Source organism: Loxodonta africana, chromosome 15 (assembly GCF_030014295.1).
Source record: "Loxodonta africana isolate mLoxAfr1 chromosome 15, mLoxAfr1.hap2, whole genome shotgun sequence".
Classification (NCBI taxonomy): domain Eukaryota; kingdom Metazoa; phylum Chordata; class Mammalia; order Proboscidea; family Elephantidae; genus Loxodonta; species Loxodonta africana.
The window spans coordinates 19,050,142-19,073,467 of NC_087356.1; the positions used below are offsets into that span (position 1 = coordinate 19,050,142).

At 44.3% G+C, this 23,326-nt stretch overlaps 1 long non-coding RNA gene across 1 annotated transcript in view; it reads right to left on the bottom strand.

The window, feature by feature from the left end:
* Positions 1 to 2,942: 2,942 nt before the first annotated feature.
* The window catches only part of LOC111751568 (uncharacterized), a 59,498-nt gene continuing 39,114 nt past the window's right edge, over positions 2,943 to 23,326 (bottom strand). Inside the window, exon 3 of the long non-coding RNA XR_010317925.1 lies at positions 2,943 to 22,283. This is a non-coding gene — a long non-coding RNA (uncharacterized LOC111751568). The remainder of the gene's footprint in view (positions 22,284 to 23,326) is intronic.

Consider the following 23,326-nt stretch of genomic DNA (forward strand, 5'->3'; position numbering starts at 1 on the left):
TTTTTTTGTAGAATGGACATTTTTACAATGTTAAGAAGGCAGACATTCTTTACTAGTTAAACTATATTATTGTTTGGGTTAAAGAAGACTTCAGGGGGTAGTTTTGGTTGAAGGTTTAAAGATTATCTCATGGTAATAGATTTGGGGGTTCATCCAGCCTTCATAATTCCAGAATGTTTGGATTCCATGAGCATTTGAAATTCTGTCTTGCATTTTCCCCCTTTTGATCAGGATTCTTCTATAGAATTTTTGATCAAAGCATTCAGTCAGACACTTCATCAAAGAGGACATTCAAGCCACCAACAAACACATGAAGAGATGCTCGCAATCAACACCCATCAGAGAGATGCTCTTAGGAATTTTCTGTTCAGCTCTTTCGCTTCATCATTTCTTCCATTAGCCTTAGCTATTCTGTGTTCAAGAGCAAGTTTCAGAACCTCTTCTGAAATCTGTTTTGGTCTTTTCTTTCTTTTTTTTTATTAACTTTTATTGAGCTTCAAGTGAACGTTTACAAATCAAGTCAGTCTGTCACATATAAGTTTATATACATTTTACTCCGTACTCCCACTTGCTCTCCTCCTGAGTCAGCCCTTCCAGTCTCTCCTTTCGTGACAATTCTGCCAGCTTTCAACTCTCTCTATCCTCCCATCCCCCCTCCAGACATGAGATGCCAACACAGTCTCAAGTGTCCACCTGATATAATTAGCTCACTCTTCATCAGCATCTCTCTCCTACCTACTGTCCAGTCCCTTTCATGTCTGATGAGTTGTCTTCGGGGATGGTTCCTGTCCTGTGCCAACAGAAGGTTTGGGGACCATGACCGCCGGGATTCCTCTAGTCTCAGTCAGACCATTAAGTATGGTCTTTTTATGAGAATTTGGGGTCTGCATCCCACGATCTCCTGCTCCCTCAGGGGTTCTATATTGTGCTCCCTGTCAGGGCAGTCATCGATTGTGGCCGGGCACCAACTAGTTCTTCTGGTCTCAGGATGATGTAGGTCTCTGGTTCATGTGGCCCTCTCTGTCTCTTGGGCTCTTAGTTGTCGTGTGACCTTGGTGTTCTTCATTCTCCTTTGCTCCAGGTGGGTTGAGACCAATTGATGCATCTTAGATGGCCGCTTGTTAGCATTTAAGACCCCAGATGCCACATTTCAAAGTGGGATGCAGAATGTTTTCATAATAGAATTATTTTGCCAATTGACTTAGAAGTCCCCTTAAACCATGGTTCCCAAACCCCCCCCCCCCCTCTTGCTCCGCTGACCTTTGAAGCATTCATTTTATCCTGGAAACTTCTTTGCTTTTGGTCCAGTCCAATTGAGCTGACCTTCCATGTATTGAGTGTTGTCTTTCCCTTCACCTAAAGCAGTTCTTATCTACTAATTAATCAGTAAAAAACCCTCTCCCTCCCTCCCTCCCTTCCCCCCTCATAACCACAAAAGTATGTGTTCTTCTCAGTTTATACTATTTCTCAAGATCTTATAATAGTGGTCTTACACAATATTTGTCCTTTTGCCTCTGACTCATTTCGCTCAGCATAATGCCTTCCAGGTTCCTCCATGTTATGAAATGTTTCAGAGATTCGTCACTGTTCTTTAGCAATGCGTAGTATTCCATTGTGTGAATATACCACAATTTATTTACCCATTCATCCGTTGATGGACACCTTAGTTGCTTCCAGCTTTTTGCTATTGTAAACAGAGCTGCAATAAACATGGGTGTGCATATATCTGTTTGTGTGAAGGCTCTTGTTTCTCTAGGGTATATTCCGAGGAGTGGGATTTCTGGGTTGTATGGTAGTTCTATTTCTAACTTTTTAAGATAATGCCAGATAGATTTCCAAAGTGGTTGTACCATTTTACATTCCCACCTCTTTTCTGTATTTTTAACGAACTTTTTCTTTCTTCATGTATGATATCCTTCATATCATCCCACAACTCATCTGGCCTTCTGCATTAGTGTTCAGTGTGTCAAATCTGTTCTTGAGATGGTCTCCAAATTCAAATGGGATATACTCAAGGTTATACCTTGGCTCTTATGGATTTTTTTTTTTTTTCCGTTTTCTTTAGCTTCATCTTGAACTTGCATATGAGGGTATATGTAATTAATTAAAGGTCTTGAGATCAATTAGTTAAAGATCTTGAGATGAAATCATCCTGGATTTAGGGTGGGTTCTAAATCCAATGATTGATTTTTTTATAAGAGAAGGGAGAGGGATATTTGGACCCACAGAGGCACAGAGAAGTCAATGTGAAGACAAAGGTAGAGATTGAAGTGATGCCTCTACAAGGCAAGGAGCCACCAAAAGCTAGAAACAGACAAGGAACTACCTTCCTTAGTACCTTGAAAAGGAGTGTGACATTGCTGAGACCATGATTTCAAACTCCTAGCCTTCATAACTGTGAGAGAATACAATTCTTTTGTTTTAAGCCACCCAGTTTGCAGTACTTTGTTACAGCAACCCTAGGAAGCCAATACAGAGGGGAAGGCCAGCCAGACAATCAATCAGTCTTTGAGGTTGTGCTGACTGACCAGAGATGGAAGGTATTCATCCAGGCACAGGGGCAACAAGGATCAACCAGAGTAACTGGATCTCCAAGAGGCAGCAACAGGGGCTCTCAGAGCAGGCTTTAACCTAGTGGTTCTCAACTGGGGCAATTTTTCCCCTCAAGGGACATTTGGCCACAACTAGAGACATTTTGGGAGCACTGGTGGCTGAGTAGTTAAGAGTTTGGCTGCAACCAAAAGGTCAGCACTTCACATCCACCAGCCACTCCTCGGAAACCCTGTGGGACAGTTCTACTCTGTCCTATAGAATTGTTCTGGGTTGGAATTGACTCGGCAGCAATGGGTTTAGTTTTTGGTTTAGATACATTTTGAGTTGTCACAATGGGGGTGGGGGCTGGGTGGGGGGTAGCTACCTCTACTGGCATCTAGCGAGTAGGGGCCACGGATGCTACTAAACATCTTATAAGACAGCTCCCACCACAAAGGATTACCCAGCCCATGATGTCGACAGTGTCAAGGCTAAGCAAGCATGCCTTATCCAGAGGTCCTTGCAGGCCGTGTCTGCTCACAGAGGATAGCATCCCAGACATGAGGCCAGAATCCAGCGCCCAGAAGACTCCACTCCCATGGTGGGGTAATGGGGGGAGAGATAAACAGTGTTTGGAAAGGGCAAGGTAGGTCCCCAGCCTAAGCAGCTGGAGATTCTGGGCAGGTTGTGATGGCTGAGACCCACCAACCAGGATGGGATAGGGATTCACTCACTGACTCTGAGATACAGGATGCTGGAACTGGGCAGATGCTAGAGATGGGTACAAAGTCTGATCTGGTCATAGTCACCGGGCTGGGAGTCACCTTATCTCTCTTGGGTCAGCAGGGCCTGGAGGTGGGGAGGGGAGAGCAAGGGGCCAAGGACCCAGGTAGGACTGATGATTTCTAGTCAGACATTCAGACCAATCACAACTTAGTCCTTGTCTCCTCAGTTAGATTCTAATCTCCTTAAACATACAAGGAGGGAGGGGAGGGATGACCCTGGATCTCCAGAGGGACAAGGGTTTGTTTAATTGGAAAACAAGACATACCTGTTTCTTTTCATAACAGAGTGGGCAGAAAGTAAAGCTTAACATAATCTTTTTGGTTGGTGGGATAGTGTTCAAAAAGCACCAAGAATCCTAATATAGACTTAATATCACTTTAGCTATACTACATTTAAGAGCAAGTTTCAGAGCCTCTTCTGACATCTATTTTGGCCTTTTCTTTTTAATAGTTCTGATTTCTGATAGGTATTCAGATGCTGTGAATTTTCATGTCATACCTTAAGTTTGTAAAATGATTTTGCTCTTTCAGTACATCTTCAGGGCTCTTTGCAATTTTTAGCATCTCACCAACCCTCTGAGGTGGGGGTTAGCTTTCCCATTGACAGGCGGAGAAACTGAGGCGTGGAAAGGCCAGGCCGCTCACCCAGACCACAGGGCTGGCTAGTGACTTTGCTCTTTGCAGGGAATGGCTTCTTCTAACTTTCTAACCGTTTGCTGCTTCTATCCATTCATCCAGTTGCCATAGAGTCAACCCCAAATCATGGCAACTTGATTTGCGTCAGAGTAGAACCGTGCTCGTGAGAAAGATTTACGTCAGTTCCAAGGGGTTTCAAAACACTCAAGAACTGTGACCATGGTGCTTGTCTGTCTTTGCTTCTTCATGAGCATACGATCTTCCCCCTGGGCGCTCTCTGCCACTCATGTTTGGCATACTCTCCCCTTTGGGAAAAAACCTCTTAGCAGCGTCTACTTATGATTTCTGTCACGTGGCCAGGAACTCCTTAGCAGCAGCTGCTCTTTGTGAAACCTGGGTTAGACCAAAGAAGGAGTTTGCCTTGGACATGAAACCCTCTTCCGCAGCCCTGATCTCAGTGTGGGGAGAAAAACCTGGGAAGGAGCTACCGCTAAAGGAGTCATACACTGTCCCGTCCTTTATTTTACTAAATTGGTGCTCATTGCTATTGTGGATCTTTGTTTAGTTTTTCTTTTCTTTAATTTATATTTCCTTTAATCCTAGGTTTATTGTTAAACTAACGTAAAATTTCTGTTTGGAATTGTTAATAATCCATTCGAGACCATTCAAGAGGCAAATATTTCAGCACTGGAAAATATTATTCTATAGGGTTTTCAAGGCTGTGACCTTTCAGAAGCAGGTCACCAGGCTGATCTTCCGAGGTACCTCTGGGTGGATTTGAACCACCAAACTTTCAGTGATTAGCTGAGCACTTAACCTCTTGCACTAGCTGAAAGGTTGGCAGCTGGAGCCCACCCAGAGGCATTTTGGAAGATAGGCCTGATGATTTGCTTCTCAAAGGTCACAGCCTTGAAAACCCTTTGGAGTAGTTCTACTCTGCACACGTAAGGTTGCCGTGCGTCAGAGTCAACTCAATGGCAATGAAGAGCAACCACAAGAAAGGCAGAGGAAACTAGACAATGGTGACAGTTGCACGACATTGTGAATGTACTACATGCCGCTGAACTGCCTACTTTGAAGTGGTGAATTCTATGTTACGTGAATGTCAACTCAATAAAAATTTAAAAAATGGGGACAGGAGTAGACCTTGAGGTACACGAGATGACCGTGAACATGGGGAGTGACAAGGACACTGGATGTTGGAGGTGGAGGCAGGCATCACTGGAGGGCTTGAGTCTCAAAGGGATATGGGTTAATTTTTCATTTCTTTATTCTGGAGAAAAACACAGAAGTTTAGACATTTTTAGATTATTTTCTATTTTTTCATTCATTCTTACCTTATATGTTATTTTAACTCACCGAAATCTATTAATCGTTTCCTTTATGGTTTTGATCAACGCTCCAGAAACTGAACTTCTAAGCACTGAAAGTCCCACGTCCTGAGAAACCAGGACAGTTGGCCACCCAAGAAACCATGGATGCTCTTACTTGGAGACAATTACAATAGCCTCCCAACCAATTCTCTCCTTTCATTATCGTCTCCCTTTTCTCCTACTGAATTCATCCTAAAACCCAGCTCTGATTGTTCCGCTCCTTATTACCAGCAACACAAAGAGCAAACCTCACAGACTGGTTGGAACATATATTTTTCCATCCTAACTCCCATTACCTTTTCAGGTATTCAATGTTCTAGCCAAACTTTCTTAAATAGAATTCCCCAAACACCCTTTACCCCAGCTTTCCTATTTCTGGCTTGTGTTGGAGGTCTTCTCCTTCCTGAATTGTCTCTCCCTTCCCTGCTCCCTACCGAGTCAGCTATTCTTCCTTTCACACTCTTCTTTGACGTAACCTCTTCCCAGGGAAGGCTTTTCTGTTATGAAGTCTTCCTCTTTAAATACTCATAGCACTTTGAGGTCCTTGATGAATTACAACAAGATAGCAAGTGACAGAACATCTCACTCCAACTGGCTCAAACAGTTAAACAAAGAGCAGCCAATGGGTAGATCCCCTCTCAGGATGGTTGGATTATAAGGACGGAACCAAGCCATCCAGTTCCTGTATCTCTTCTTCCATCTCTCACCTCTACGGGTTTGCACAGAGGGTGGCTGTGCCCTACACAACTCCAGAAATGCCATTCACACAGACCTACTGAGGAAGTCACTTCATGTCTCTGGGTCTGAATTTCTCCATCAATCGGATAAGGGGGACGGATCCCAGAAGTCCCTTCCAGTCCCACAGGTCTATCACTCTGTCATTCTGAGACTTCCTCAGTTGAAATAATGACTTGGCTGTCTTCAGTGAAGAGCTTATAGGAAGCCTCTTTTGGTCTATGATCTTCACCTTCCAGAAAACAAGTGGGTGGGAGGCCTTTTATAAAAGAGGGAGCAGAAAAGCCCAAAGAAGTTAAGATGTAAAAATAGTGCTTTGTGAAAATTCTCAGTTCCATATGGTCACCCCATTGTACTCTATTTTGGTCGACATCTTGCGGTTTGTCCGTCATTGCTGAGTGTTCCTTTTGTGCTGGATGCTAAATGTTCTGTGGTCATTGTCTCATCTAGTTTTTCCTGGGCCCCCCTCGCCCCATGGAACATTTAGTACTGTACCTCTTGTTCCCATTTTATAGACAAAGAACATAAGGCCTGGAAAGGTTATGGAAGTTGCCCAAGTTCACACATTTTTTGAATAGCAGAATCTGGATTTGAACCTGTTTGCTGGGCTCCAAATTTTTCTCTAAACCAATATGCTGTCTCTCCTCGCCCTTTGTCTGAGTCTTTGCTGGGTTCATAGATTCTCAAGTGGGGCTCCTATCCCTAGGGTGTAACACACTTTCTGATGTGGGAGAACATGGGTGTTGAAAAATTTATAACTAAGGTACAGGAAGTAAAATTCAATAAAATATTCTTGTCAAGTGGGGACACAGAAAGAGAGGTGCTTCTCAACGTATCAGAACTTTTGGAGGGGGAGTGGGCCTTGAGAATTTCATGTTCTAAAAGACGGTTTAAAAAAAAAGCCTGTTGCCATGGAGTGATTAAAAGACGATTAAAAAAAAAAAAGCCTGTTGCTATGGAGTGATCCCACTCATAGCGACCCTATAGGGCAGGGTAGAACTGCCCCACAGGGTTTTCAAGGAGCAGCTGGTGGATTGAAACTGCTGACCTTTTGGTTAGCAACCTTAGCTCTTAACTACTGCGCCACCAGGGTGCCTGAAAGAAGGATGGTCTTCAGAAAGTCAAGAAACCACAGATCTACATAATAACTGCCAGGTTCTATTTTAATCCCTGTGTATGTTTTCTTTCAATCCGTATTTCACTCCCAGAGCGGTGTATGTTCCACTAATCTTTCCCACGAAGGGCTAGTCGACCCGGAGAGCAGGCTGAAAATTGCCAAGCCAGCCCCATCTGGAGGCAGTAGCCCACGGCCTGTGAGTCCAGCAGCCTCTCTTCCCTGCCCGGCTTCCTGGATCTCTGTCCAACCCTGATACGATGAGAGACACACAATGAAAAATCAATCAAGGAGACCTAACTCTGGATTCCTGCAAGAAACAAGAGCATCACGTTAAGAAAGAAACACCGTGGAAGGCAATGGATGGCAAATGGCTGATATTGCCTCCAGGTGGAACTGAGATGGCCCATGTCCCACGCATGGGGCACCATCTCTTGGTGGTGATAGAATAATTGGCAAATGCTTTTGTGTTTCAGAGAGCTTGCCAGTGGGTTGCTCGTAAATCAGTTTACTAGCAGGCCTAAATTTTTCTGTGTAAAAATGAAGACTGTATTCTGGGCCTTGGCTTGAACTGGTGCTCACTACCCCAAAGTCCTACATGGTTCTTTCTATGAACTCAGCGGGAGTGGTTCATGCAGTCCACCGAGTATTTCCAGAACTCCTCCTGACACATGGTAGGATTGCACTTCCCTCCCCCTTGAAGACAAGTATGACCACGTCACTAGCGTTATGACTGAAACTGAACAGAGCTGAGGTGTGTCACTGCCAGGCAGGAGCTTTCAGTTTGATGCAGGATGCACCAGTCTTTCTCTCTGTCTGTCTGTCTGTCTCTCACACAAAGCAACAGGCAACGTTGGAGATGATGGCAACTCTGCCAGCCTGGTTCCCTAAGTGACTATGATGAGCAGATCACCCCTCCCCTGCTGACCTCTGGTAGACATGAGACATGAGTGAGGAATACACCTTTGTTCTTTTAAGCCACTGAGACATTGGGTTTGTTCGTTACCACAGTGTAATCTAGCCAAACCTGACTGATACAACTCCTACTTGCTCCAAGACTGGTACCACCACACACCTTAGTAACTAAGTATGCGCTGTTTTTCTTTAAGGAGTCCCTTTGTGGTGCAAATGGTTAAGCACTGGGCTACTAACCCAAAGGTTGGTGGTTTGAACCCACCCAGAGGTGCCTTGGAAGAAAGGTCTAGAAATCTGCTTCCAAAAGGTCACAGCCTTGAAAGCCTTCTGGAACACACTTCTATTGCAACATATGCGGTTGCCAAGAGTCTAAATCAACTTGACAGCAACTGGTTTTGTTTTCTTTTGTTTTTTGATTTTGCTGTAATTCTCCATTATTTTATGCATTTTAGACTTCCTCCTACAACCAAGCTAACACTTGTTTGAAACCAAGTTTCATGTCCTATACTTCCACATCTTTCACAACAGTTGACTATACGAGTTAAGTACTCTGGCTTAAGAGTCAAGTATAGCTGGGTCCAAATCCCAGATCTGTTCAGTGTGACCTTGTGCAAGTAATTTAACCTGGTGAGCCTCAGTTTCTTTGTCTCTAAAATGGGGATAACAATGCTCGTTGTTGCTGTTGTTAGGTGCCATCAAGTTGGTTCTGGTTCACAACAACCCTATGTACAACAGAACAAAACACTGCCTTATCCTGAGTCATCCTCACAGTTGTTGCTTTGTTTGAGCCCATTGTTGCAGCCACTGTGTCAATCTATCTCATTGAGTGTCTTTCTCTTTTTTGCTACTTTACCAAGCATGATGTCCTTCCCCCAGGGACTGGTCCCTCCTGATAACATGCCCAAAGTACATGAGATGAAGTCTTGCCATCCCTGCTTCAAAGGAGTATTCTGGCTCTACTTCTTCCAAGGCAGGCTTGTTCGTTCTTCTGGCAGTCCATGGTATATTCAATATTCTTTGGCAACACTGTAATTCAAAGGCACCAATTCTTCTTTGATCTTCCTTATTCATTGTTCAGCTTTTGAAGGCATATGAGGCAACTGAAAAGAACATGGTTTGGGTCAGGCACCCCTTGGTCCTCAAAGTGACTTCTTTGCTATTCAACACTTTAACGGTATTTTGTAGCAGATTTGCCCAGTGCAATGTGTTGTCTGATTTCTTAACTGCTACTTCCATGAAAAAAAAAAAATTTTTTTTTTTTTTACTTCCATGGGTGTTGATTGTGGATCCAAGTAAAATGAAATCCTTGACAACTTCAATCTTTTCTCTGTTTATCATGATATTGCTTACTGGTCCAATTCTGAGGATTTTTGTTTTCTTTATGTTGAGGCGTAATCCATACTGAAGGTTGTAATCTTTGATCTTCATCAGTTAGTGCTTTAAGTCCTCTTCACTTTCAGTAAGCAAGGTTATGTCATCTGCATATTGCAGGTTGTAAATGAGTCTTCCTCCAGTCCTGATGCCAAGTTCTTCATATAGTCCAATTTCTCACATTATTAGCTCTGCATACAGGTTAAATAATTATGGTGAAAGGACACAACCCTAATGCACACCTTTCTTGATTTTCAATCATGTAGTATCCTCTTGTTCTATTTGACCGACTGCCTCTTGGTCTGTGCACAGGTTCCGCACGAGCACAATTAAGTGTTCTGGAATTCCCATTCTTTACAATGTTATCCATAATTTATCATGATCTACACTGTCAAATGCCTTTGCATAGTCAATAAAACACAGCAAACATCTTTCTGGTATTCCCTGCTTTCAGTCAGGATCCATCTGACATCACCAATGATATCCCTTGTTTCACGTTCTCTTCTTAATCTGGCTTGAATTTCCAACAGTTCTCTTTTGGTATACTGTTGCAACTGCTTTTGAGTGATCTTCAACAAAAGTTTACTTGTGTGTGATATTAATGATATTGTTCAATAACTTGATGATTCTGTTGGATAACATTTTTAGGAATGGGCACAAATAAAGATTTCTTCCAGTAGGTTGGCCATGTGTGATGTCCTTGATGTCATTCTACAGCTCATCTGGCTTTAGTCATTAGTGTTCGGCACGTCCCTTTGTTGAAACATCCCAATTGGTAATCCAGTAATTCCAGGAGCCTTGTTTTTTGCCAGTGCCTTCAGTGCAACCTGAACTTCTTCCTTCAGTACCATTGGTTCTTGATCATATCCTACCTTCTGAGACGGTCGAACATCGACCAACTCTTTCGGTACAGTGACTGTGTATTCCTTCCGTCTTCTGATGCTTCCTTTGTTGTACAGTATTTTGCCCATAGAATCGTTCAATGATGCAGCTTGAGGCTTGAATTTTTTCTTCAGTTCTTTCAGTTTGAGAAATGCTGAGCGTGTTCTTCCGTTTTGGTTTTCTAACTGCAGGTCTTTCTTTGCACATTTCATTGTAATACTTTATTTTGTCTTCTCAAGCTGCCCTTTGAAATCTTCTGTTCAGCCTACATACTTCATCATTTCTTATAGACTAAGAAGAAGGATCTGCCAATCTACTTAAAAAAAAAACTGGTCAGTGAAAACTTTATGAATAGCAGCAGAACATTGTCTGATATTGCGCTGGAAGATGAGCCTCTCAGGTTGAAAGTCGCTCAAAATACAACTGGGGAAGAGCTGCCTCCTCAAAGTAGAGTTGACTTTAATGATGTGGATAGAGTCAAGCTTTCGGGGCCTTCATTTGCTAATGAAGTATGACTCAAAATGAGAAGAAACAGTTACAAATATCTATTAATAATCAGATTTTGGAATGTATGAAGTATGAATCTAGGAAAATTGGAAGTTGTAAAAAATGAAATGGAATGCTGAAAGATAGATATCCTAGGCATTAGTAAACTGAAATGGACTGGTATTGGCCATTTTGAATCAGACAATCATATGGTCTACTATGCTGGGAATGGCACACTCAACAGGAACAACATCACGTTCATCGTCAAAAAGAACATTCATTTCAAGATCTATGCTGAAGTACAACATGGTCAGTGATAGAATAATATTCATAACCCTGTAAAGAAGACCAATTAATATGACTACTATTTAAATTTATGCACTAAACACTAAGGCCGAAAATGAAGAAACTGAAGATTTTTAGCAGCTTCTGCAGCCTGAAATTGATCAAATATGCAATCAAGATGCATTGATAATTATTGGTGATTGGAATGCAAAAGTTGGAAACCAAAAAAGATCGGTAGTTGGAAAATATGGCATTGGTGATAGAAACGGTGCTGGAGATCCAAGGATAGATTTATGCAAGACCAATGACTTAGTCATTGCAAATACCAGTTTTTACCAACATAAACAGCAACTATACACACGCACCTCGCTGTATGGAATACACAGGAATCAAATCGACTACATCTGTGGAAAGAGACGACGGAGAAGGTCAGTACCATCAGTCAGAACAAGACCAGAGGCCAAATGCGGAACAAACCATCAATTGCTCATATGCCAGTTCAAGTTGAAGCTCAAGAAAATTACAACACGTCTGTGAGAGCCAAAATACAACCTTGACTATATCCCTCCTGAATTTAGAAACCATCTCAAGAATGCTTTTGACGCACCAAACACTAATGCTTAAAGCCAGATGAGTTGTGGAGTGACATCAAGGACATCACACATGAAGAAAGCAAAAGGTCATTAAAAAGATAAGAAAGAAAGAAAGGACCAAAATGGATGTCAGGAGAAACTCTGAAATTTGCTCTTGAACATACAGTAGCTAAAGTGAAAAGAAGAAATGATGAAGTAACAGTGCTTACCGCCTAGGACTGCTGGGAAATTGGGAGCTATCGTATCTCTGACACTTAGCAAGCAGCCTGGCACATAGTAGAGCTTAATGATATAACTATTATAATGAAGAATACACAAATGCCCCACCCCCCAAAAAACCCAAACCCGTTGCCATCCAGTCGTTTCCAACTTATAGCAACTCTATTTGACAAAGTAGAACTGCCCCAGGGAATGGCTGGTGGATTTGAACTGCCGACCTTTTTGTTAACAGCCTGAACTCTTAACCACTGTGCCACCAGGGCTCTGAAGAATACGCAGGAGGTGCTGAAATACTTCCTGGGTATTTGAGAATCTAGATGGCTTGGCTTGTTCTCTTTTTAAAAAACATACCTTCTTTAGATCAACATAAAAATCTAATGATTCACTCCACCGACCTGACTGGTGCCTCCTAATGACTAGCAGGGCCCTGTGGTTGTGCCAGAAGCCCTGGAGGTGCAATGGTTAAGTGCTTGGCTACTAACTGAAAGGTCAGGGGTTTGAACCCACCAGCAGCTCCATGGGAGAAAAGACTTGGCGATTTGTTCCCATAAAGATTATGTCCATGGAAACCCTGTGGGGCTGTTCTACTCTGTCCTACAGGATTGCTATGAGTCGGAATTGACTGGACCGTACACAACAACAATTACATTATTAGGCTATGATTCACGGTCATTTATAAGTCCTCTCCTATAACTTACAAGCTTTCAAATATTTGGAGACACTCCATGGGCTCCTTCTGTCATACTTTTTAAAAATAACATCACCTATCAAAACCACAATGATATACCACTTCACACCCACTAATAAAAAAGAGAAAATAACAAGTGTTGTCAAGGATGTAGAGAAATTGGAACCCTCATACATTGCTGGTAGGATTGTAGAATGTTGCAACTGCTGTGGAACACAGTTTGGCAGCTCCTTAATAAGTTAAACACAGAGTTACTATATGACCCCGCAATCCACTCCTAGGTATATACCCAAGAGAAATAAAGACATATGTCCACACAAAAACTTGTACATGAATGCTCATAGCAGAATTAGTCGTAAAAGCCAAAAAAAAGTGGAAGCACCTCAAACATCCATCGATAGGTGAATGGGTAAACAAAATGTGATATATCCATACAACTGAACATTATTCAGCCACAAAACACAATCAAGTTCTCATACATGTTACGACATGAATGAACCTTGAAAGCATTATGCTAAGGGAAAAAAGCCAGACCCAAGAGACCACACATTGTATGATTCCTTTTATATGAAATGCCCAGGATGGGCATGTCCTAGAGACAGAAAGTAGATTGCCAGGGACCGGGGTGGGAAAGAGATGGGGCATTGGGGAATAATGGTTAAAGGGTTGGGATTTCTTTATAGGATGATGAAAATGTTCCAGAATTAGTGGTGATGGTTGCAGAACTCTGTGAATATACTACAAAATATTGAAATGTACATGTTAAAAGGGTGAATTGTATGATACGTGAATTATACCTCAATTAAGAGAAATATCATCATCAAAAGCACAAGGTGGGCACCTGTCACCTGGGATGGCAGGGGCAAGGGTTCTTCTTCCTGCAGGCCATGTAGATACTCATGAAGCACACGTCTTTAGAAGCTTACAACAAAGGATAGCTTTGAATTCTTCAGACACCTGTGACAGGTAAACAGCACTTCTCCAGAAGAACCTGCCTGTCAGAAAGGTTGTTGGAGTCAGTGGTCTTTCAGCTGAAAGTCTGTGAAAACACCAGAAGGTTCTGAAGCCTGTCCCATGTATGCTAAAGATGAAGGTGGGAGGGCTGTTGGAAGTGAGAGGGTTGCAGGGAGAGTAAAGCCAAACTAGGTGATACCTTAGCCACACTGAGGTTGTCTCTGAGGTCAATGGCTACCACTCCATAAATAGTCACTGGTCAGTGGCAAACTCCCCACCACTCTTGCATACTTCACAGAGGCATAGCACAAGTTTGTGATACAGCCTGTGGTGGGAGGCACTGCTGGCTGCCGATTCTCAAAGTATGGTCCCTGGTCACCAATTGGAAAACTGGAAGGGGTGGAGGGAGAGGAAGAGAAGAGCAAAATCTTTGAGTTTTAGCAAGCGCTCCAGGTGATTGTGATACACGCTGAAGTTTGAAAATTGTTGCCCTGTATGTGATCTCTTCTAACCCACTTCCTTATTAACAGAATGACCGTGGCTTTGTTTGAGCAGCAGCAGCAGTGTGCGCGGTCTGCTTTGCAGTTAGGGGTGACACCGTTCTGCCCAATGAGATGTAAATTAAAGTCACTGAGTGGGATTTCTGAGAAATCTCTGTTGCCATGTGGCTTCCTGGATGGTGGACAAAATGCTGGAGGGCGTGCAGCCATCCTTGGGGCATGAGAACAAGGCCACACATTCAGGATGGTGGAGCAGAAAGACAGAGGAGCCAGGGCCTTCGAGATTATGAGGGAGCCACTAGGCCTGCACTGCCCTGCATCTCTCTAGTTTAGACTTGTGCATTGGAAAGACTAAACCCTAGATTTGTTGAAGTCATTATTTTTCAAGTTCCTGTTATTTACAACCAAACCCAGTCTCCAACTGGAATACCTGGTGTTATGGGTCGATTTGTGGCTCTCCCCCCACAAAAAAAAAAAAATTTGTTGAAGCCCTAACCCTGGTACCTATGAATGTAACCTTATGTAGAAATAGTGTGCGTCTTTGCAGATGTAATTAGTTAACATGAGCTCATACTGGAGTAGGGTGGGCCCTAATTGAACACAATTGGTGTCCTTATAGACAGAAGAAGCACAGAGAGCAGCAGCCATGAGAAGATAGAAGCAGAGGTTAGAGTGATGGTACCACAAGCCAAGGAACACCAGGGCCCCCAGAAGCTGGAAGAGACAAGGAAAGATCTCCCCCTAGAGTTTTTGGAGAAAGAATGGCCCTATTGACTGACACCTTGAATTCAGACTTCTGACCTCTAAAAAAAAACAAAAAAAACACCCAGATAGAACTGTGATAAAATAAATTTCTGTGGTTTTCAGTCACCCAATTTGTGGTGATTTGTTACAGCAGCTCCAGGAAACTCATACACATGGGGTCAGGGAGTTCTTAAAACACCAGGTTTGTCCTGGATGAGACGAAATGAGACTTGGCTCTTGCTGAAACCAAGCTCGTGGGCTGCCATGTACGTGATCTGCTAAGGTTAAGGGCTAGATTTCTACTTTTACTTTCTCTGTGGAGCACGGGCCAGGCAGCCAGCCAGGCCAGGCCACAGTGAGACAGGTGAGTTCTGCCTAGGGCGTCCACTCTGGTTCAGCAGGGCCAGCAGCAGGCCTCACAGTGCCCTGGCCCTGCTCTCAACCTTGGCTGCCTTCCCCTACGCCCCTGCGGTTGGCAACTTTCTCGCTTTCTGTGACCTGCTTCGGCTCAGAGAGGCTCAAACCTGGCTCTTCAGTCACATAGCACCCTGTTCTCCTGGTGGAGCAAAGGACTCAGGTAAACCCCAGTGAGTCACATGGTGCAGGCTTGAACACAGAGGCTTGAACTGCCTGGAAGGTTGAATGGGTTTCCTGGTGTCTCAGCATCCCACAAAGACATGTGCTTGGTCAGGGCCCAGTTGGACACATCATAGAAAGTGCTCCAGAGAGGGACACTGCCCTCCATGGCTCTCCCTCTTTATAGGGCTCCCATGATAATGGCACTGCAAGTGGGCACTGCCCGAGGTGGGGCACTAGCTGCTAAGGGGAGCTGCATGCCAGGGCAGGAATGCCAGCCACCCAGGCCAAGAGCACCTGGAGGCCACCTGCAGTCCCTGCCCTGAGGGATGGGGGCCGCTGGTCTGTATAGCTCATTGCCTGGCAATCCCAGGAGAAGTGCTGGATCGTGCAGGGGACACCCTATTCCTCTGCCCTAAACCAGGAAAATGCTGCTCCTCCCTGGCTGTACCTCAAGGGGAACTTGAATGGTCAGGAAAGGTCTGAGGTCCTTTTCAGTTGCTCAAGTCGGCGCTTCCTCCTCCCCCCAATATGCCAAAGCTAGCACCCCAAAGTGGCAGTCACATGAGCAAAATGCTGGACGGAAAGGGGAAGAAAGAACGGGAAGCAGGAAGAGAAAAGAAAAGGAGTGGCAAGATTAAGGAATAATAATGAGTTTGTAAGAAAAATTGGACAAGATGTGGTAAAAAGAAGAAAAACACCAGTCAAGCGGCAGATGGGCTGACCCAGCAAATAGGAAGAGTGAAACGCTGTGGGTTTATTATTACACAGAAGAGGAAGTCTGGGGCTGGGCGGCTCCAGGGTCAGTTTAGGGGCTCATTAATGTTATCTGGGACACTGGCTCTTTGCTTTAATGACTTCATTCATTCAACAAAGATATATTGAACACCTATTCAGTGCCAGGCACTGTTCTGGATGCTAAGGATGGAACAGGGCATCTGCTCCCAGGAAGCACACCTTCTAATGTGTGTGGCCTGGGAGAGGATAAACAGATAAGTCCATAGAGTGAAAGGTGCTGATCCATGCTCCGAGGACAGGAAAAGGGGAGAAAGTGAGGAAGGTGGGCATGTATTTAGAAAAAGTGTGGTCAGAGGATGTGTCTCTGCTGTGGTGACATTTGACAGAACTGGAGGAAACAAGAGAACAAGACAGGAATACATCTGGATGACAGCATCCCAGGCAGAGGAAACAAGAAGGTCAAAGGTCTGAGGCTGGCATATGCTGGGCAGATTCAAGGGTCAGAAGGGAAGCTGATGTAGAGGGATCGAGGGAAGGGGAGCATGGAAGAGGTAGTCAGATAGACAGCAGGGGCCAGAGCATGGGGCTTATTAGGCCCTTTGCAGCCCCAACAACCCTGAGAAATGTGGAACAACTGGCCCCTTAAACTTGTTGGCTAGCAACCCCCAGGAGAGTTGTTGGGTCATGCAGCGGACATCCTGGACTTGCAATTTTATTCTTTGGAGAGGAGGGAAGCCACTGGAGGGCTTTGAGCAGAGGAACAATAAGATCTGACTTATGAACAGGGTCATCCTGACTTCTTGTTGTAAGGGGCCGTCGAGTTGGTTCCAGCTCATAACAACTCTATGTACAACAGAATGAAACATTGCCTGGTCCTGCGCCACGCTCACAATTGTTGTTATGTTTGAGCCCATTGTTACAGCCACTGTATCAGTGGATCTCCTTGAGGGTCTTCCTCTCTTTTGATGATCCTCTACTAAGCATAATCTCCTTCTCCAGGGACTGGTCCCTCCCGATAACATGTCCAAAGTATGTGAGACAAAGTCTTGCCATCCTTGCTTCTAAGGAGCATTCTGGCTGTGCTTCTAAGACAGATTGTTCGTTCTTCCGGCAGTCCATGGTATATTCAGTATTCTTCACCAACACCTTAATTCAAAGTCATCAGTCCTTCAGTCTTCCTTATTCACTGCCCAACTTTTGCATGCATATGAGGCAATTGAAAATATCATGGCTTGGGTCAGGTGCAACTTAGTCACCATTCTTAGCATGTGGCTTTTGTGTTCATGGTCATATGTTCACTGCTTCACTTCCAGGTATCAAATCTGAGTCTTAGGGAGGAGGAAGAACAGAACAAAAGACAAAGGATGCAAACCAGCTGAGTCTTTTTCTTTCTCCCAGGAAAACAACATCCTTCTGGAAGCCCGTTTAGTAAATGTCCCCTCACATTTTGCTGGCCAAAACTCTGATGCATGGCCACTATTAGCTGTGAGGGAACTGAGAAAAATCAAATCTTGTAGCTGAGCTCTTGGGCAACCTGGGGTCCCCAAACTGGGGTCCTATTGGTAAGAAAATACCAAGGAATACAGTAATGAATACGGGAGAAAGATGTGGTGGTCTGCTTCCGTAAAGATTTGTTGTTAGTTGCAGTCCATCTCAGAGCAAGCCTATGTACAAAAGAACGAAATGCTGGTTGGTCCTGTGCCATCCTCACAATTGTAATGCTTGAGCCCATTGTTGCAGCCACTGTGTCAATGCATCTTGTTGAGGGTCTTCCTCTTTTTTGATAACCCTCTACTTTACCAACCATGATGTCCTTCTCCAGGGACTGGTCCCTCTTGATAACATGTCCAAAGCATGTGAAAAGAATTCTCACCATGCTCGCTTCTAAGAGCATTCCGGCTGTACTTCTGAATGAACAGACTTGTTCGTTCTTCTGGCAGTCCATAGCATATTCAGTATTCTTTGCCTGCACCGTAATTCAAACCCGCCAATTCTTCTTTGGTCTTCCTTACTCACTGTCCAGTTTTCACACACGTATGAGGTGACTGAAAACAGCATGGCTTGGGTCAGGTGCACCTTAGTCCTTAAAGTGACTTCTTTGCTTTTCAACACTTTAAAGAGGTATTTTGTAGCAGATTTGCCCAATGCAATGTGTCGTTTGATTTCTTGACTGCTGCTTCCATGGGTATTGATTGTGGATCCAAGTAAAATGAAATTCTTGACAATTTCAATGTTTTCTCCATTTATCATGATGTTGCTTATTGGTCTAGTTGTGAGGATTTTTTTTTTTTTTTTATGTTGAGGTGTAATCCATACTGAAGGCTGTGGTCTTTGATCTTCACCAGTAAGTGCTTCAAGTTCTCTTCACTTTCAGCAAGCAAGGTTGTATCATCTGAATATCACAGGTTGTTGAGTCTTCTTCCAATTCTGATGCCGAGTTCTTCATATAGTCCACCTTCTCAGATTATTAGCTCAGCATACAGTTTGAGTAAGTATGGAGAAAGGATACAACCCTGACGCACACCTTTTCTGACTTTAAACAACTCAGTATCCCCCTGTTCTTTTGAATGGCTGCCTCCTGGTCTATGTAGTCATCCTGGTTATTATGTGCAAAACAGACTGGAGGGTACCAACAATTTCTGCTTTGCTATCCTACGTGTGTTGGCTTAGTCCTTATGCTTATGTCCTCACAGTCACAGAATGGCTGCCATAGCTCCAAATATTACATGTAAATACCACTCATGTCCAGGCTGTTTGAGATTGGCAGTAAAATTAGATAACACTAAAGGTTAGGATCACTATGAATTCACTGACTCCAACCTCACCCAGGCCCTCAACATTGGCTGGAAATTGCACCCTATTTCCCTGGCAAGATTTTTTCCTTTCTCCACAGCAGTTATTTTCAATAATCTTCACTCTCTTCAAACATCCAACCCCACTACCTCTTCTCTTCCTCTCAATATGTGGTCAACCCCTTACTTCACAGAGACAATACAAACTATCTAATGGAAATCCCCTCAACTCCCTGCCACCAAACCTATAATTATAATCATGTATGTATCTGCTCCATACCCTCCTCCATCCCTCAATGGGAGGTGTCCCTTCACTGGTGTAAGGGGTGTTTATCCTGTGCTCCTCCTTACCCATCCCCACCAACTTCCCTTCTCAGGGACACACTGGCGCTCATTCTGATACCCCTCTTCCTCTTCTGCATTTTCAACTTCTCCTTTTTCTACCGGCTCCTTTCCACCATCTCCCCAGTCTTCAAAAGAAACAAACATATGCTAAGTGAAAGAGGCCAGGAACAAAAGGCCACATGTTAAATGGCTCCATTTATATGATCCTTTCAGAAGAGGTAAATCCATAAAGACAGTGGTTGCCAGGGCTGGGGGAAGGACAGAGTGAGGAGAAATTCCTTAATGGGTATGGAGTTTCCTTTGTGGGTGATGAAAATGTTTGGAACTCGATACAGGTAATAGTTTTACAACACGGTAAAGGTACTAAATGCCACTGAATTGTAGAAAGTGGTTAATTTTATGTCCTGTGGATTTCACCACAATAATAATTAAAAAAAAAAGACTCTTAATCTCAATGTTACCTTCAGATACCTTAAACCCAACATGCTTAAAACTCAGCTCATCATTCCCCCAACAGTGTGTGGCACAAGGTCCTGCATATGGCTGTGCAGACTAGCCCAAGCACAAAGGCACCCAACTCAGAGGGAGTACGGGAGACGAATCCAACCCATTCCACTCACTAGGCCCTTGACTTGGCAATGGCTGTGTCTTTCTAGACTGCCCCCCTACCCCGTTTCTAATTGTCACAAAGGTACTCAGTAGGCTAGAAGTGGGCTGGAAGTAGAATGAAATGACCCTACCATTCGCCTAGTATGCAAGTCAAAAATCTTTGCCCTGTCCTTTCGCTTTCTGTCAGAACCGTCACCTTTCCCCCTCACCATCCAGTCAATTACTGAGTCCTGGCAATTCTCCTCTCTGTCCTTGTGTTAGTCATCTAGTGCTATTGTAACAGAAATACCAGAAGTGGATGGTTTTAACAAACAAATTTATTCTCTCACAGTCTAAAAGGCTAGAGGTCAAAATTCAGAGTGGCTGCTCTGGGGCGAAGGCTTTCTCCCTCTGTCAGCTCTGGGGGAAGATCCTTGTCATCAATATTCCCCTGGTCTAGGAGCTTCTCCGCGCAGGGACCCTGGGTCCAAAGGACACGTTGTGCTCCCTGTCCCCTTTCTTGGTGGTAGGAGGTCCCTATGTCTCTCTGCTCACTTCTGTCTTTTATATTCCAAAAGACATTGGTTTAAAACACAATCTAATCTTGTAGATTGAGTCCAGCCTCATTAACATAACTGCCACTAATTTCATCTCATTAACGTCATAGAGATAGGATTTACAACACCTAGAAAAATCACATCAGATGGCAAAATGGTGGGCAATCACACAATACTGGGAATCATGGTGTAGCCAAATTGATACACATATTTTTGGGGGGACACAATTCAATCCGTAACAGTCTTCCTCTCTCCAACTCCAACACCATCATCCCTGTCCAGGCCACTGTCATCTCTCACCTGTGACAGTGAGAACACTTAACTCCCACCCTCACACTTCTAAAATTAACACCCATGCCCTCCCCCCACATTTACTTCTCCCCTCAGGTGATTGGGGAGGGGGGTCTGTGCTTCTCTACTGGGTGGAGCTACACAATGAAAAGACCCTAATAGATGCTGGGGATTCAATCTCTTCTTTCTTCCTCACCCCATAGCAGAGTGAGGCAGCAATTCTGCAGAGGAGACTCAAGCTGGTCTTGGGGTGCTGTCCCCAGGTCTAGGAAATAATTGGACAGGGAATGCCAGGAAGCCCACTTGGCCCTCATGACTAAGGCACCTTCTCCAACAGCTCTGTCGGTAAGTCATAAAGGCAATGCCTGACCTCCCTGAGTAGGACTCCTGTGTCTATCTCTCAAACTGCTTCTGAACAAAGATGAAGGTAGAAGGGGGTGTTATACTTTGACCACTAAGGCCCTGATGGCTTGATACTACTCTGGTCTCTCCCAGGCTCTGATTTCCATATTCCACACTGCAGCCAAGTGATCCGTCTGATATGCAAACCCAGTCTTGCTGATAGGAAACTGCACTCATTGCCCTCAGGATAAAATCCAGCTCTAAACTATGGCCTGGAGGACTGTTTGTGACCTGGCCCCAGCTTAGCTCTCCGACTCACCTCTCACCTCCTCCTTTGTCCTCTGCTTGCTCTGGCAGTGATGGAAATGCACCACTAGAATCTCCTGTGCAAGAGGCATAGTTAACTAGCAGCCTCAGCTTCCCCTCTGGACCCACCGTTGTGTTCACACCGAGAACCTAAGTCCCCTAAGCTACTCCCAGCCAAAGACTGAGCAGGGTGCTAGTTGAGGCCATTCCTGCCCAATGGGGGCTTCCTTTCATGGACAACTTTGGTTCAGGGACTCTTTTGCCCTGGCTGAAACGTTCTTGGAACTGCACTGCAGTCTGCTCTTCCTACCTTGTCCTCCTTTCTTCTCCTTCTCCTTCACAGGAGTCAGATCTGCACTGAATGCTCCCCTTGCCTACTCCTGCTCCTTCCCCTTTAGCCTTCAGGGGAATTTTCACCCAGTAAATCCCTTGCCTGTCTAATCCTTTCTTGGCTTCTGCTTCTGAGAGGACCCAAACTGACCCGCTAGTCATATTAAACCATCTGCTGTAATTTTCTGCTCTCTCTCCTCCCTGGCCTTTGCACGTGCTGTTCCCACTATACAGATTTTCTCTTCTCTCCCCAACCCTTTCCCTAGCCAACTCTTATTCATCTTCAGGATCCAACTTAGAGGTCACTTCATTCGTCAGAAATGTGTACTGATGGCTCACTGAAGGCTAGGCATTGTACTACACTCTGGAGGTTCAGTAAGGAGTAAACTATTGAAACAAACGAACTCATTACCATTGAGTTGATTCTGACTCGTGGAGACCCCGTGTGTTACAGAGTACAATAGCTCTAAGGTTTCCTTGGCCGTGACCTTCACAGAAGCAGTTCACCGGTGCTTTCTTCCCCGGAAGTGCTGGGTGGGTTTGAACTGCAAAACTTTAGATTAGCCGCTCCTCTCAAATGACTTTCGCCAGCCAAGCTCCTACACACTGGGGACACAGATACAGTAAGGAATAACATATAAGGGAAAAAAAAAAGGGTTAATCAAGTACCTGTTCTCATTGAGCTAACTTTACAGCGGGTAAATGATCAGTGATCATATTTTCAAAAACAGATCCATGGCATAATGGTTGAAAATATAAACACTAGAAATTAAATAAAGCAGGATAAGGGTGCAGAGTAATGAAAGGGGAACAGGAAGACCCGGGAAGGCTCCTTGGGGAAGGTGACACTTGAACAGAGTCCTGAGTAACATGTGAGAGTGAGCCACGCAGGTATCTGGGAGAAGATATTTCCAGGCAACAGAAAACTTCCCTGAACCCCAAATCCAGGCAGGTGGCCTTGTACGTGCTCTTGCAGCACCCCCTACTTGCCTACCAGAGTGCCCCCCCATCAGTGCACACTGGTTAGTGCATCTGCCTCTCCTCCAGACAGTAACTCTACAAGGGCAGGGCCCCTGCTTGTCAGGCTAATAGGCTAGTCCTCTACTCTGCAAGCTGTGCGCAGTGTCTGGCACTCCGTAGATATTGATAGCCGAAGGAGTGGTTACAATAATGAGGACTGTCTTAGTCGTCTAGTGCTGCTATAACAGAAATACCACAAGTGGACGGCTTTAACAAAGAGAAGTCTGTTCTCTCACAGTCCGGTAGGCTAGAAGTCTGAATTCAGGGCTCCGGCTCCAGGGGAAGGCTTTCTCTGTCAGCTCTGGAGGAAGGTCCTTGTGATGCATCAGTCTTCTCTTGGTCTGGGAGCATCTCAGCACAGGAACCTCAGGTCCAAAGGATATGCTCTGCTCCCAGCAGTGCTTTCTTGAGGTTCCCATGTCTCTCTGCTCATGTCTCTCTTTTATATCTCAAAGAGACTGGCTTAGGACACTATATAATCTTGCATAGCTTATCAATATAACTGCCACTAATCCATCTCATTTCATCATAGTCATAGGATTTACAACACACAGAGAAATCAGGTAAAATGGTGGACATAAAATACCGGGGCTCATGGGCCAGCTAAGTTGACAGATATTTTTGAGGGA